At 37.6% G+C, this 13,085-nt stretch overlaps 1 protein-coding gene across 1 annotated transcript in view; it reads right to left on the bottom strand.

The window, feature by feature from the left end:
• The window catches only part of mlpha (melanophilin a), a 73,600-nt gene extending 66,764 nt beyond the window's left edge, over positions 1–6,836 (bottom strand). Inside the window, exon 1 of the mRNA XM_079841490.1 lies at positions 6,740–6,836. The gene's annotated coding sequence lies outside the window, so the exon portion shown is untranslated. The remainder of the gene's footprint in view (positions 1–6,739) is intronic.
• Positions 6,837–13,085: the final 6,249 nt, after the last annotated feature.

Raw genomic sequence — 13,085 nt, 5'->3', positions numbered from 1 at the left:
TATGGGTATGAAATGGGCAGAAAAATGGGCCCCATATAGGATTGTCCGCGGGTTCTATAATGGCCCCATGCCAATTGCCCACATGGATTTCACATAGGATGGCACTTGCCACTAAGTGGGACCCAAGTGAGCAACATGCACAAGACCCATCTCGGTCCCACCTTTAACCCAGACAACATTTATATGTGGGGCCCATGTGGGTTTGAAATGGGCTGAAAAATGGGCTCTATATGGGATTGTCCATGGGTTCCATAATGGCCCCATGTTGCCAATTGCCCACATGGATTTCATATAGGATGGCACTTGCCACTAGGTGGGACCCAAGTTGGTAACATGCACAAGACCCATCTCTGTCCCAGCTTTATAGCTACTACGATTTGGGACATTCTAATTATTTTTTCGAATACTATTTAGTATGGATAGTATGCGAATTGGGACGCAGCGACTCGCTCTCGTTAGCATCAAGTACTTACCTGTATGCTCACCTCTAGGACTGCTCAAGCTACTTACCTGTCTCCAGTGTGTCTCCAAGTCTCCTTCGTTGTCCTTCATTTCGTGTGAGTTCTCCTGAGTCTTCTCCGCTCCAGTCTGTCTCCAGCCTACTACATCTGCAAAGAACAAGGACAGTATCACTCAGTCATCCACATCTGTCTCCTGGCAATTCCACGTTCACTCACCTGCACTGCCATTCATTCTTCTGGTTGTTCAATAAACATCCCATACCTGCATCCCTTTGTCTCTGTCCCTTCTGTATCATAACATTTATATTACGTGTCTAACTACTACGTATTTACATAAAAATGTACATTGTACTTATTGTGTTCATATTCATTGCATAACACCTTTTCTGCTATTGAGGTGGATATAGGTAAGGTTAGGGATGGGTTTGGTTTGGTGGTTTGGGTAGGTTTAAGGGTGGGTTAGAGAAGGGTCAACAATGTAATTATAGATGTAATTACAGAAATTAATTGCATCTATAATTACATGGGGGGGGGGGGGGGTCAAGTAATGATCAACATCCATTTAACATGGACATTTTAATGTATAATGTATAGCCGTAAGAAGATAGAACCACCCAGAATGGCAAATGATACAGCATTACAAGACGTATTTTAAGAAATGATGGTGTCTGATTTGGTTTCTACTTTAAAGTTCTAAGTGAATGAATCAGTTGAATGGATTTGTAATGTCATACTAATTGCCCATATTGGCTCTATTCATAAACAGACTGAATGAATGTATGATTTAACTGTGTAAGACTCAAATAACTAGATTATTTTGTATTTGGGTTGGTGCTTGCCTGACTATGTAATTCGTACTTTGCATTTACATGTATCTTAAGTGTAAGTGTTACACCCATATAAGAACCTTTTTCTCACTCAATTTATTCCGGTCCAGTAAGAAAGATGATCATATCCAGCCTGAAGTCTGCTATGCAATAGATACTGTGGGATTTTTTTTTTAATGAAATAATTTAGACCAATAAACTGTCTGTGCATTTTAACGTTAAAGAACAATTTACTCTGTAAAACTCTTGAGAGATTGCCAAGGTCAATATATGTTGTGGTCTGCAGTTCCATTGCAATCAAAACATAGTCTTAAATTTCTTTAAATGTTTTATACATCCCTATTCGCCTAATGCACGTCTTTTGGCCGACTGTATGTTAAATTGCTTTAGGTTGCCCTGGGTCAGGATTCTGTGGAGAGTTGCGTGTTTCACTTAATTGTATAACTGTAACACAATTCAAGGAAGTCGTTCCTGCAGTGGAAAATATTTCATTCATATCATCGATAGAATCACAGCCATTTGATCCAGAAGCTTTTGCGCTTTAATGATTTCCCCTTATGTTAACATGTCATGTCTCAGTTCATCACATTTGAGCCTGTTCCAATGAGTCACAGTGTTTTCATGGTTTAAGTCATATGTCATGAAACAACCTCTTCGCCCACATGTTCGAGAGCCTCTTGAGAGTGCCTGTCCTTCAAAGAATTATGTGGTAAAGAGACGGCTGTAAATTCATTGTGGTTACAGCAGTGGGAATGGCCGAGGATCATGTGTTTGATCTTGTTTAAGTCTCTCTCACAGCATTTGAGTGGAAGTAGAGGCCGGGTGCCTCACAGTTCATTTTCCAACATTTAAGAAGACATGAGAGAAAGTCAGAGTGGATTGCGATGACTTGCAGAAGAGTGGTGAAGGAGCTCTCTGTTTCTCAGCAGTCAGAACACAATGCCCAGCAATCTCCCTGTAGCAAATCCCAGAGGAACATGTATGGAAGGTTCAGAGGAAAAACGAATGCAGGTCACTTTCCCTCAGTGCATGAGATTAAGCGTGGGGCCTCCCTCTCTTCACTATCTGGCACTTTTTTGGCTCTGGCTACCAGGCACCTTTGATCTCCCTCTCAATGGACCACAGACTACTGCCAACAGAGGGGCATGGTAGGCTATTATAATCAAATCTAATCTAGCTCCATCTAACAGCAGAGATGGAGTGATATATTTAGACTGTGAACATAAGTAATGAATTTGTGCTGTGGGGTATGAGGGAGAAGTAAGGAAAAGAGCTAATCAAGCGTTAGATGTTTTGGCAGGGCTTCAGAACTGAAGAGATTCAGTGAAGTATTGCTCACTCATTTGAAAATGATTAAGTGGATTCTTACGGTTGGTGTGGAGATGAAATAAGAAGGGAGACATCCTGCACGTCTGTATTTGCTTCCGCCTAGAAAAAACAGTACAGTCCAAAAATAATATATACACTACTGTTAAAAAATTTGGGTTTGTACAAACAAATGTACAGTTTGTACAAACAGCACCACACAATGGATTACCTGCAGGAGCATCTAACTTGCTCAAAATCCTTAGTTCATCTCTCAAAAGTAAGTATATGTCAATGAACATATCAGTGCCATCAGAATGATATGTTGTCAATATAACAGTGTACTCTGTCAGTGTTTTCAAATGTAAACATATGGCTACGATTTTGATTACAATGGTCTGACAACAAATTACAGTATATCATTGCGATATAAAGAAAAAAGAGAAGACTCTCGCTTTCTATATATACACACATAGGCCTACTGTATATATGTACATGAGTGTGTGTTACATTATGTCTCTGTAAAGTATGTTTACTGTATAGTGTAAAATGTAAGTGGACTACTGTAATATAGCATTACAGTAAGTGTACAGTATTGCAATGTAGTGAGCATTGTCTGATTACATACCTCTTCTGTTCTACAAACGTTTGAATGGTTGAGGACATGGTTATTCTCTCAAAATTAGGCTGTATCTTTTGACCAGCCTCAGCCAAAAGGTCATGGTTGAGAACATTGTCCACAATAGTGGCAATTATTTACTGTAATCAAAAACAAGTCTACAATCTTGGCCTCTTCTAACTCTTCCACTGTTTTGACTTTGTACCATTCCACCACACATTCTTGCTCCTCTTCTTCTTACCAATTGTTGACCCTGTTTGTTTCCTTGTTGTTCTTCCATTATAAGAAATTGTAACACTCTGTTGTTGTCTGTATGTGCTTGCCAAATGAAGGTTCATGAGATGCATCTCAGAGATATTTTAGAGAACTAGTTGATCATTGGTTGATCTAGCCCTTTACATTTCCCTTCATTACTGAAATTCAAAATTCTCCTCCGCAATTCATCAATACAGGACACAAGTCTAATAGAAATGTACGGTGGCCAAGAGGGCTCAACGCGCTACAACTGAAGAAAACACGTAAATAGAAAAAAACACCAGCAATTAAAAAAATTAATCTTCCTCTTCACATGTGCTGCAAAAGTTCACAACACAACCAAATACAAAACGCGCTGAAAACGTTCACAACACAACCAAATACAAAACGCGCTGCAAACGTTCACAACACAACCAAATACAAAACGCGCTGCAAAAGTTCACAACACAACCAAATACAGAAACACGTGTTGCTATTATGTGTTGTCAAACTGATGAAGATGTTTTCTGTATTTGCTGGTGTTTTTTTCAGTTCTCCCGGGCCACCATAGTACACAAAATGCCTGACACATTATGATACTAGTTTACCATTTTGCATCAAATGACTTATTCAAGGAACTAATGCCTATATGTTTTGAGGGTTAAGACTATTCAGTGAGATCCAGTATAATACATTTTGATAAAAATTATATAAGCAATTGATAATGTAGGAAACAGCAGACAGTTGCACCTAATCAATTGCATGACTGTACCAAAGCATTTGCAATTTGTTCATAACAATGAGAAATTGCTTTTATGATGTGCACAAGTGACTTGATGATGTGGAGGTTGAACAAGTAGTTTTACTGTAATAATTGCAGTTGTGATCTGAGAAATAAAGCGACTGAGAAAAACAGTAAGTTACAGTAAATAAAACGTAATAACTTTCAGCAAGGATGTATTATATTTATCAAAATGGACAGATTATTTGAAATTGAAAATTCAATTCCTGATAAAATGTAAAAAGAGTCCTGATAAAATGTTTCCACCAAATATTATCAACTGTGATAATAATAATAAATGTTACCTGAGCATAAAATCAACAAATTAGAATACATGATTCTGAAGGATAATGTGACACTGAAGACTGGAGTAATGGCTGCTGAAAATTCATCTTTGCCATCACAGAAATACACTACATTTGGAACAGAATATATTCAAGTAGAATGCAGTTGTTTTAAATTGTAAAAATATTTCACAGAATTAGGCTGTTTTACTGTATTTTTGATGAAAGAATTGCATGTTTGATGCGAGTAAGAGACTATTATTTGTATAGTATATGATAGACAGATTATATAGACAGACAGACAGACAGATAGACAGATAGATAGATAGATAGATAGATAGATAGATAGATAGATAGATAGATAGATAGATAGATAGATAGATAGATAGATAGATAGATAGATAGATAGATAGATAGATAGATAGATAGATAGATAGATAGATAGATAGATAGATAGATAGATAGATAGATAGATAGATAGATAGATAGATAGATAGATAGATAGATAGATAGATAGATAGATAGATAGATAGATAGATAGATAGATAGATAGATAGATAGATAGAATCCCATGAGATGTCTTAATCATGCATTCTAATTGTGCTGTATTATTTTTTTTTTCCAGATAATTCTTGTCTCGGCACTGTACAGATGGCACAAAGGATCCTTGATTAAAAGAAGACTTTTGTCGCGTCCCCAGACCCCTGTATTATTCCGCATGAAATGTGAACATCTCAGCGGTGCTCTGTCAACATGCAGCCGGGCTGGTGAAAGACTTATTTGTTAGGCGGTGACAGTATCAGTGGGCTCATATCATGTTTGCATATTTGTCTCTGTTTGACAGCAGCCCACAAAAGGGGGAGGCCTGGGGTTAAATCCTGATGTATTGAGCTTCCCCGAACAAGAAGAGTGTGGAGTGACATGTTTCAGACCCCCATACATCACTCTCTTTCTGTCACACATTTCGTTGTCCCCTGCTCTCTCTCTTTCTCCTGATTTCTTTATCTCAATGTTCCTGTCTCTCTGCGTCTCCCCTTTTCTCAATTTACAAGCTGTTTTGATCGACACATTTCTTTGTTTTTCTTAGTTCTCTCTTCATTTCAGTTCTCCTTTGCTTCCTTTTCTTGTCTCCTACACACATCTTTCATTTATTTTGTCTAATTATATTTTCCTTGTCTGTCAGCTTGTGTCATGTTTAGTAGCCATCAATAACTGAATATATTCAGAGTAGAACTACTGTCTCTCTCTCCCCCTCTCTCTGTATCTGTCTTTCGTTCTCTCTCCTTTACACGCACACACAAAATAACACTGCAGCAGGTGATGAGCACTTCTCTCTTCTTTTTTGCTGTATGGCCATCTGTGGCCTCCTGAAAAGACTCCACTGAATAAACAAGTCTCATTGCCTTCTCCTCAAAGCCTCCATTTGCTCTTATATTACAGGCCACCTATAAAATGCCCTGTAGGGTGTAGGCCGTTCTGTCTATTTAACCAGTTTCCCTTAGTAACAATGTCAAGCATACCACACATCTGACTGCAGGGTGAAATATGATAATTGTATAGAGAAGGATTTCCAGATAATAGCATTTTGTGGAGTGTCTGGGTCTCAATTCAGACCTTTTCAATGCAACTCTAATCTAGAATTGCATATGTTGACATTCTTACTGATACATTCTTATCTACAGACATTCTTGAAACATGTTGCTTTCTGACAGATTCAACAAAAGAGAGTGAAAAGTTTAGAATGTTTATTTTTTTAGGTGTTCACCATGTTCACCAAGCATTTATTTGATAAAATACAGTAAACACAATAATATTTTGAATTTTTAAAGAACGTTTTCTATTTGAATATATTTTTAAAATGTAATTTATTCCTGTGATGGCAAAGCTGAATTGTTAGCAGTCATTACTCCAGTCTTCAGTATCACATGATCCTTTAGCAATCCTTCCAATATGCTAATTTTGGTCCTTGAGAAACATATAGTCAATGTTTAATATTTTTTTTTTGCTGTTTACTATTTTTATGGAAACAGTGATACTCTACCATTCAAAGGGTTTTTTTGTATTAAATCTTTTGTTTTGCAAAAATGCATCAATTGATAAAAAATAACAGTAAAGACATGTATGATGTTACAAAAGATTTCTATATCAAATAAATACTGTTTACTGAACTTTCTATTCATCAAAGAATCCTGAAAAAAGTTCAGAGTTTCTACAAAAGTATAACTTACTTTAGACTTATTTCCTCCTGTGCCAAGAGCACATTGGGCGACAAGATTTCTCCCTCAACATCAATCCATCGCAGTGGCTGTGACTTCAACACATTATGTATCAATAAGTTTAAGGTCGGCTGTGAAAATGTCCCCATGTGCGACCATGTCCATGTTTGCAGCCTAGTGGAATCCAGTTCATTGCCCCTTGAGGGAGGCACTGCTGCGGCAAGCTATATATATGTTCCGCCAAATGGAGCCGGCGTTCCACAACTATGATGTCCAGTTTGTCGAATCCACTCCGTTGCCGCACTATTTAATTTCGGATTTGGTCAGTGTAGCATATTATGAGGATATGTCGGAGGCATCGATGATGAAAGGCATTTATCCTGTTCCGAACACGAGCCGACATGGTCCCGATTTAGCTGCCGTAGAGGACAGTTGACAGGACGATGGAGTCATATAGCCGAAGTTTGACGGTGATGACCATGTCGGCAGAGGCTTTTCCAATCCTGCTGCGAGTGTCCGCTTCGGTGTCTCCATTCCTGCAGACAATGCTCCCAAGGTACGTGAAGCTGTTTACAACCTCAAGGGGCATGTCACGACAGTCACGAACCCCATTGGGCCGACCAGGCCTACCGGCATGGACTTAATCCGCAACCTGACCTTCCCTGCTTCCTGGGTCAGGCGTGTCGTGGCTACTTGTAGCTGCGGATCATCTTCCACAAGTAGCGCCACATCGTCCACAAAGTCCAAGTCTGCCAAGCGGTCACGGTTGGTCCAAGGGATGCTGGCCCCAACATAGTCAGTTGACTTTCTCATTTTCTCAGTCTTGATGTCGAAAATGTGTGTTCAGCCCAATTCAATCTTAAAGCAGCATGACGACCCAAAGATAATATCTTTAAATATGTCGACGAATTGCTCTGGTATGCCATACAGCCTCAGGATTCACCAAAGGGAGTCATGGTGGATACTATCGAAAGAAACAACAAATACAAAAGTATTAGGCAGCAGTATTTAACATTGATAATTATAATTGAGCACCAATAATTGTCGATAATAACTGAGCAACAAATAAGCGTATTAGAATGATTTCTGAAGGATTGTGTCAAGTTAAATCACCTTCATTGTGTAACTGGACTAATGGCTTCTAAAAATGCAGCTTTGCCATCACAGGAATAAAATACAGTTAAATATACACTCACCTAAAGGTTTATTAGGAACACCTGTTCAATTTCTCATTAATGCAATTATCTAATCAACCAATCACATGGCAGTTGCTTCAATGCATTTAGGGGTGTGGTCCTGGCAGTGTTAATTTTGACAGCATATTTTGATTTAGTTTTAGTCATAGTCTTTTGACTAAAATGCCATTTAGTTTTAGTCATATTTTAGTCACCTGAATTGTTTTTAGTTTTAGTCTAGTTTTAGTCGACTAAATATCATAAGATTTTAGTCGACTAAATATCATAAGCTTTTAGTCGACTAAATCTACAGTAGAGTTAGTCTCCTAAAATCTAATGAGTTTAGTTAAATTGTAATACATTAAGCATTTATTACAGTATTACATAACCGACTGTCACTTGAACTGACATTTTGACATAAATTTGTTTTTAACATTAAAAATTCACAAAAGAGAGCTCAATTCACTTTTTTGTTTGTTTTTAAAAACATCTATATAGTTTGTATCTAAAACAGAAAAATGTTGTATTTCTGTTTTAGTTAGTAGCCTATATCATGTTAAGCTAAAGATTCAAATAACTTTTTTTATTTATTTTTTTTAATTTCAGTTAACATTTATTTAATTTTAAGTAACAAAGTTTTTTTATGGTTTTAGTGAACTATTATAACCCTGATACTTTATTGAATATGTGTTAAATACTGGTCTTTCCTCCTGACTATGAATTAAATGGGAATGAAACTAAATACAGTTTATTGTGTAAGCAAAAACGAATATATAATGCGTGACTTTTAATTATAAACCAGCTGGAAATACACCGGGACTCTTATTTTGAAATGTCTGAGCCTCTATTGTAGTTGTAGGAGCTCATTCAAGTTCAGATGAGGGCGATAAAATATGCTACAACCGTCTAAAACACATTACTATATAAACATCGTAAAGTAAACATTGTCCTTATTCATCAGCATTAGTTCATAAACAATTGCCTGGCATAAATGTGTGTTATTCATTGATTGTGAGCCGCTCTGGAGCGCTGGATTGGGGATGCTTGCATGAGCCTGTAGAACGTGCAACAGCGCCGTGTTCTCCAGCGGTTAGATCAGCACGTCCAAATCAAATGTGCGCGGACATCAGTTCTGACTGGATCTCTTCCCTAATCGTCCCTCCCTAACATTTTCGTCTCGTTTTTATTTGTTGACGAAAATGAGAGTTGATTTTCGTTATAGTTTTAGTCATCTAACACTATTTTTTATTTAGTTATCGTCTCGTTTTCGTCAGGGAAAAAAGGTCGTTGACGAAAATTATGACGAAAATTATTCGTCAACGAAAATAACACTGGGTCCTGGTCAAGACAATCTCCTGAACTCCAAACTGAATGTCAGAATGGTAAAGAAAGGGGATTTAAGCAATTTTGAGCGTGGCATGGTTGTTGGTACCAGACGAGCCGGTCTGAGTATTTCACTCAGTTACTGGGATTTTCACGCACAACCATTTCTAGGGTTTACAAAGAATATTGTGAAAAGGGAAAAACATCCAGTATGCGGCAGTCCTGTGGGCGAAAATGCCTTGTTGATGCTAGAGGTCAGAGGAGAATGGGCCGACTGATTCAAGTTGATAGAAGAGCAACTTTGACTGAAATAACCACTCGTTACAACCGAGGTATGCAGCAAAGCATTTGTGAAGCCACAACATGCACAACCTTGAGGCGGATGGGCTACAACAGCAGAAGACCCCACCGGGTACCACTCATCTCCACTACAAATAGGAAAAAGAGGCTACAATTTGCACGAGCTCACCAAAATTGGATAGCTGAAGACTGGAAAAATGTTGCCTGGTCTGATGAGTCTCGATTTCTGTTGAGACATTCAGATGGTAGAGCCAGAATTTGGCGTAAACAGAATGAGAACATGGATCCATCATACCTTGTTACCACTGTGCAGGCTGGTGGTGTTGGTGTAATGGTGTGGGGGATGTTTTCTTGGCACACTTTAGGCCCCTTAGTTCCAATTGGGCATCGTTTAAATGCCACGGCCTACCTGAGCATTGTTTCTGACCATGTCCATCCCTTTATGACCACCATGTACCCATCCTCTGATGGCTACTTCCAGCAGGATAATGCACCATTTCACAAAGCTCGAATCATTTCAAATTGGTTTCTTGAACAAGACAATGAGTTCACTGTACTAAAATGGCCCCCACAGTCACCAGATCTCAACCCAATAGAGCATCTTTGGGATGTGGTGGAACGGGAGCTTCGTGCCCTGTATGTGCATCCCACAAATCTCCATCAACTGCAAGATGCTATCCTATCAATATGGGCCAACATTTCTAAAGAATGCTTTCAGCACCTTGTTGAATCAATGCCACGTAGAATTAAGGCAGTTCTGAAGGCGAAAGGGGGTCAAGCACAGTATTAGTTCCTAATAATCCTTAGGTGAGTGTATATTAATATAGAAACTAGATACTATATTCAAATAGAAAACAGTTATTTTAAATTGTGATAATATTCACAATATTGTTTTTTTAATAAATAAATGTAGCCTTGGTGAGCGACTTCTTTCAAAAACAATAACAATTCAGAATTATTCCAAACCTTTATCCGTTAGTGTACATCCTCTCGTTTAAACTCAGACTGAACTTTGCAACTATTAAAAAGGCCTCATGTATGAAACAGATGTTTGAGTGCAAAACTCCTCAGCCATAATAAACTTATTTGGTAATAATAGTGATGAAGGTGGATTGTGGATTCCTTTCAAAACTCTTCCCTATCCATCACGGAAAGAGCAAGAGAGAGCCTAATTTCCCTTCCCACTGCACTCCTGTCTACTCTGATAGATGGATTCCTACCACCGCACAACTGAGCTGCCTGATGAAACTGAACTTAAAAGAGAAGCACCGGCATGGTGTTGCCGCCAGCCAACCCCTCACTCCACACGCAACCATGACACTAATGCACAACAAATTATGCTGGAGTATCTTAATATGCTTTCGAAATTAAAAACCAACGGAGTTCCAAGTGGAGTTCTAAATGAAAGTTTGTGAGGAGCTTGTTCATCTAGTCCTGTCAAACACAAGCACCTATAAGCGGCTGCTAAGCTCACTTCAATTCCTCCACCATCCCTAACACCACCATCACTATTAGCTTTAAGTTGTCTGGGCAAGGCAGGGAAGTTGAGTTACGCCTCGAGCTGTAGACACTCTTTTACATACAGCAAGCTAAATGTATCTTATCAGTTTTTCATTATCACCCTTAAAGGGATAGAAAATGATGTCATTAATTCCTCACCCTCATCTCATTACAAACCCCTAAGACCTTCATAAGATATTTTTGATGAAATCCGAGAGCTCTCTGACCCCTCCATAGACAGCAGTTTAATTACCACTTTCAAGGTCCAGAAAGGTAGATACAACATAAACAGTGTAGGAGACTGGCACAAGCCAGAACAAAATTGTTGAATAAAGTCATTATTTTTGTTTGTTTTTGCGCACAAGAAGTATTCTCGTCGCTTCATAAAATTAAGGTTGAACCACTGGAATCACATGGACTATTTTAATTATGTTTTTACTACCTTTCTGGGCCTTGAAAGTGTTAATTAAATTGCTGTCTATGGAGGGGTCAGAGAGCTCTCGGATTTCATCAAAAATATCTTAATTTGTGTTCTGAAGATGAACGAAGGTCTTACAGGTTTGGAATGACATGAGGGTGAGGAATTGATGACAGAATTTATATTTTTGGGTGAACTATCCCTTTAAGAATTAGATGGAAATGTGATTCAGGGTTATAATAAAAATGTTAAATTAAGATTTTATTTTCAGTTCTTTCAATTTAGTTAAATGTCTGTTAGTTTGTTATGACTGATTTTGCAGTGTTTTTACGATTTTACATTAATTTACTTTTAGTTAATGGGTCAACTTAAAATAGCAGCATTAATGTTCTAAGGGCAGTCTAGCATTATCTAGTGACATTTTCATGATGGTTTATACAATTTTAAACCATTACAATGTGTTTTTTTTGTTGTTTGTTTTTTTAGTTGATATAGTTTTAGAGTCACTTTAGTTTCACTTTTTTACAATTGTATTATTTTTTACTTTTTATTTTAGTTAACAAAAATCAGTTTTTAATTAGTTTTCATTATAGATTTCATTTTAGTTTACTTTAATAATTACACTGATGTGAACTCTAACTAAAAATATATTTTTTGTAATTGAAATAAATCTGAAATAAAATAAATATATTATGAAATAAAAAATATTAGATGAAAAATTATGGATTAAATTATAAATATTCACAATAAAAATTATATAACAGTATATAAATAATATAAAAAAAACACTGATGCCACACAATTGATGTGTCAAGGAAGCAATAAAAACACAAAAACGGCATGTTGATTATAATTTGTATTACACCATCCATCAATGATCACATCACCTGATTATTTGCAGTCTTGTTTTATGGTATTACAAAGACTAGGAAGTTGACTGACAAATGAAAACTCATGGAATGTCATTTGACATAGCTATTTTTTTACACTTTTAGTAAATAAAACAGACAGTGAAAAGAAATACTGTGCCTTCTTTTTCTGCCCTGCGCTGTTTCTTGAAATGTGTGTGTGTGCATGTGTGCATGAGTGCATGTCTATGTGCTCTCACCCCAGTGTCTCGGAGTCGTTTAGTCTGGGTCTCAGTGTGTAGGATGGAGGATGGGGCCGTTTGTGTGCTGTGGAGCATGTCTTAAAGTTGACCCTCAGCGTCTCTTGCGAAGGAATGTGTGGGCTCCCTGCCCCACTAATCCAACACCTGCCTTTAGTAAACCCAGCTTGGGCCTGACCACAGACCTCCCAGGTTAGTCCACCCCTCTCTCAACACTCAGGTGAGGTCTCCACAGCCACTGAAGGTCTTGCATTCATTCGTGTTTTGAAATAACACACTTTGCATTTGCTCACTTTTTGTGGAAAGTGAGGAAAACGTTTTCCTGTATAGAGTTTTAAGGAACACATCAATCACGTAAAACATCATTATACTGAATGTGTCAGCCAAAACTGTAAAAACAACTATAAAGCAAAACATATATCACATGGCATGTGTTTTTGCTCTGGCTTTTAGTTCTTTTAATAACATATTTCTATTTCAATTGCTTATGAGCTTAGCTGACATTCAAGCAATATTAGCCTTTCAAGATTGTGC

This window comes from Gobio gobio (assembly GCF_949357685.1).
Source record: "Gobio gobio genome assembly, chromosome: 17".
NCBI classification, from domain to species: domain Eukaryota; kingdom Metazoa; phylum Chordata; class Actinopteri; order Cypriniformes; family Gobionidae; genus Gobio; species Gobio gobio.
Note: the sequence above shows the minus strand (reverse complement) of the source record. Positions and strands in the feature narration are given on the sequence as shown.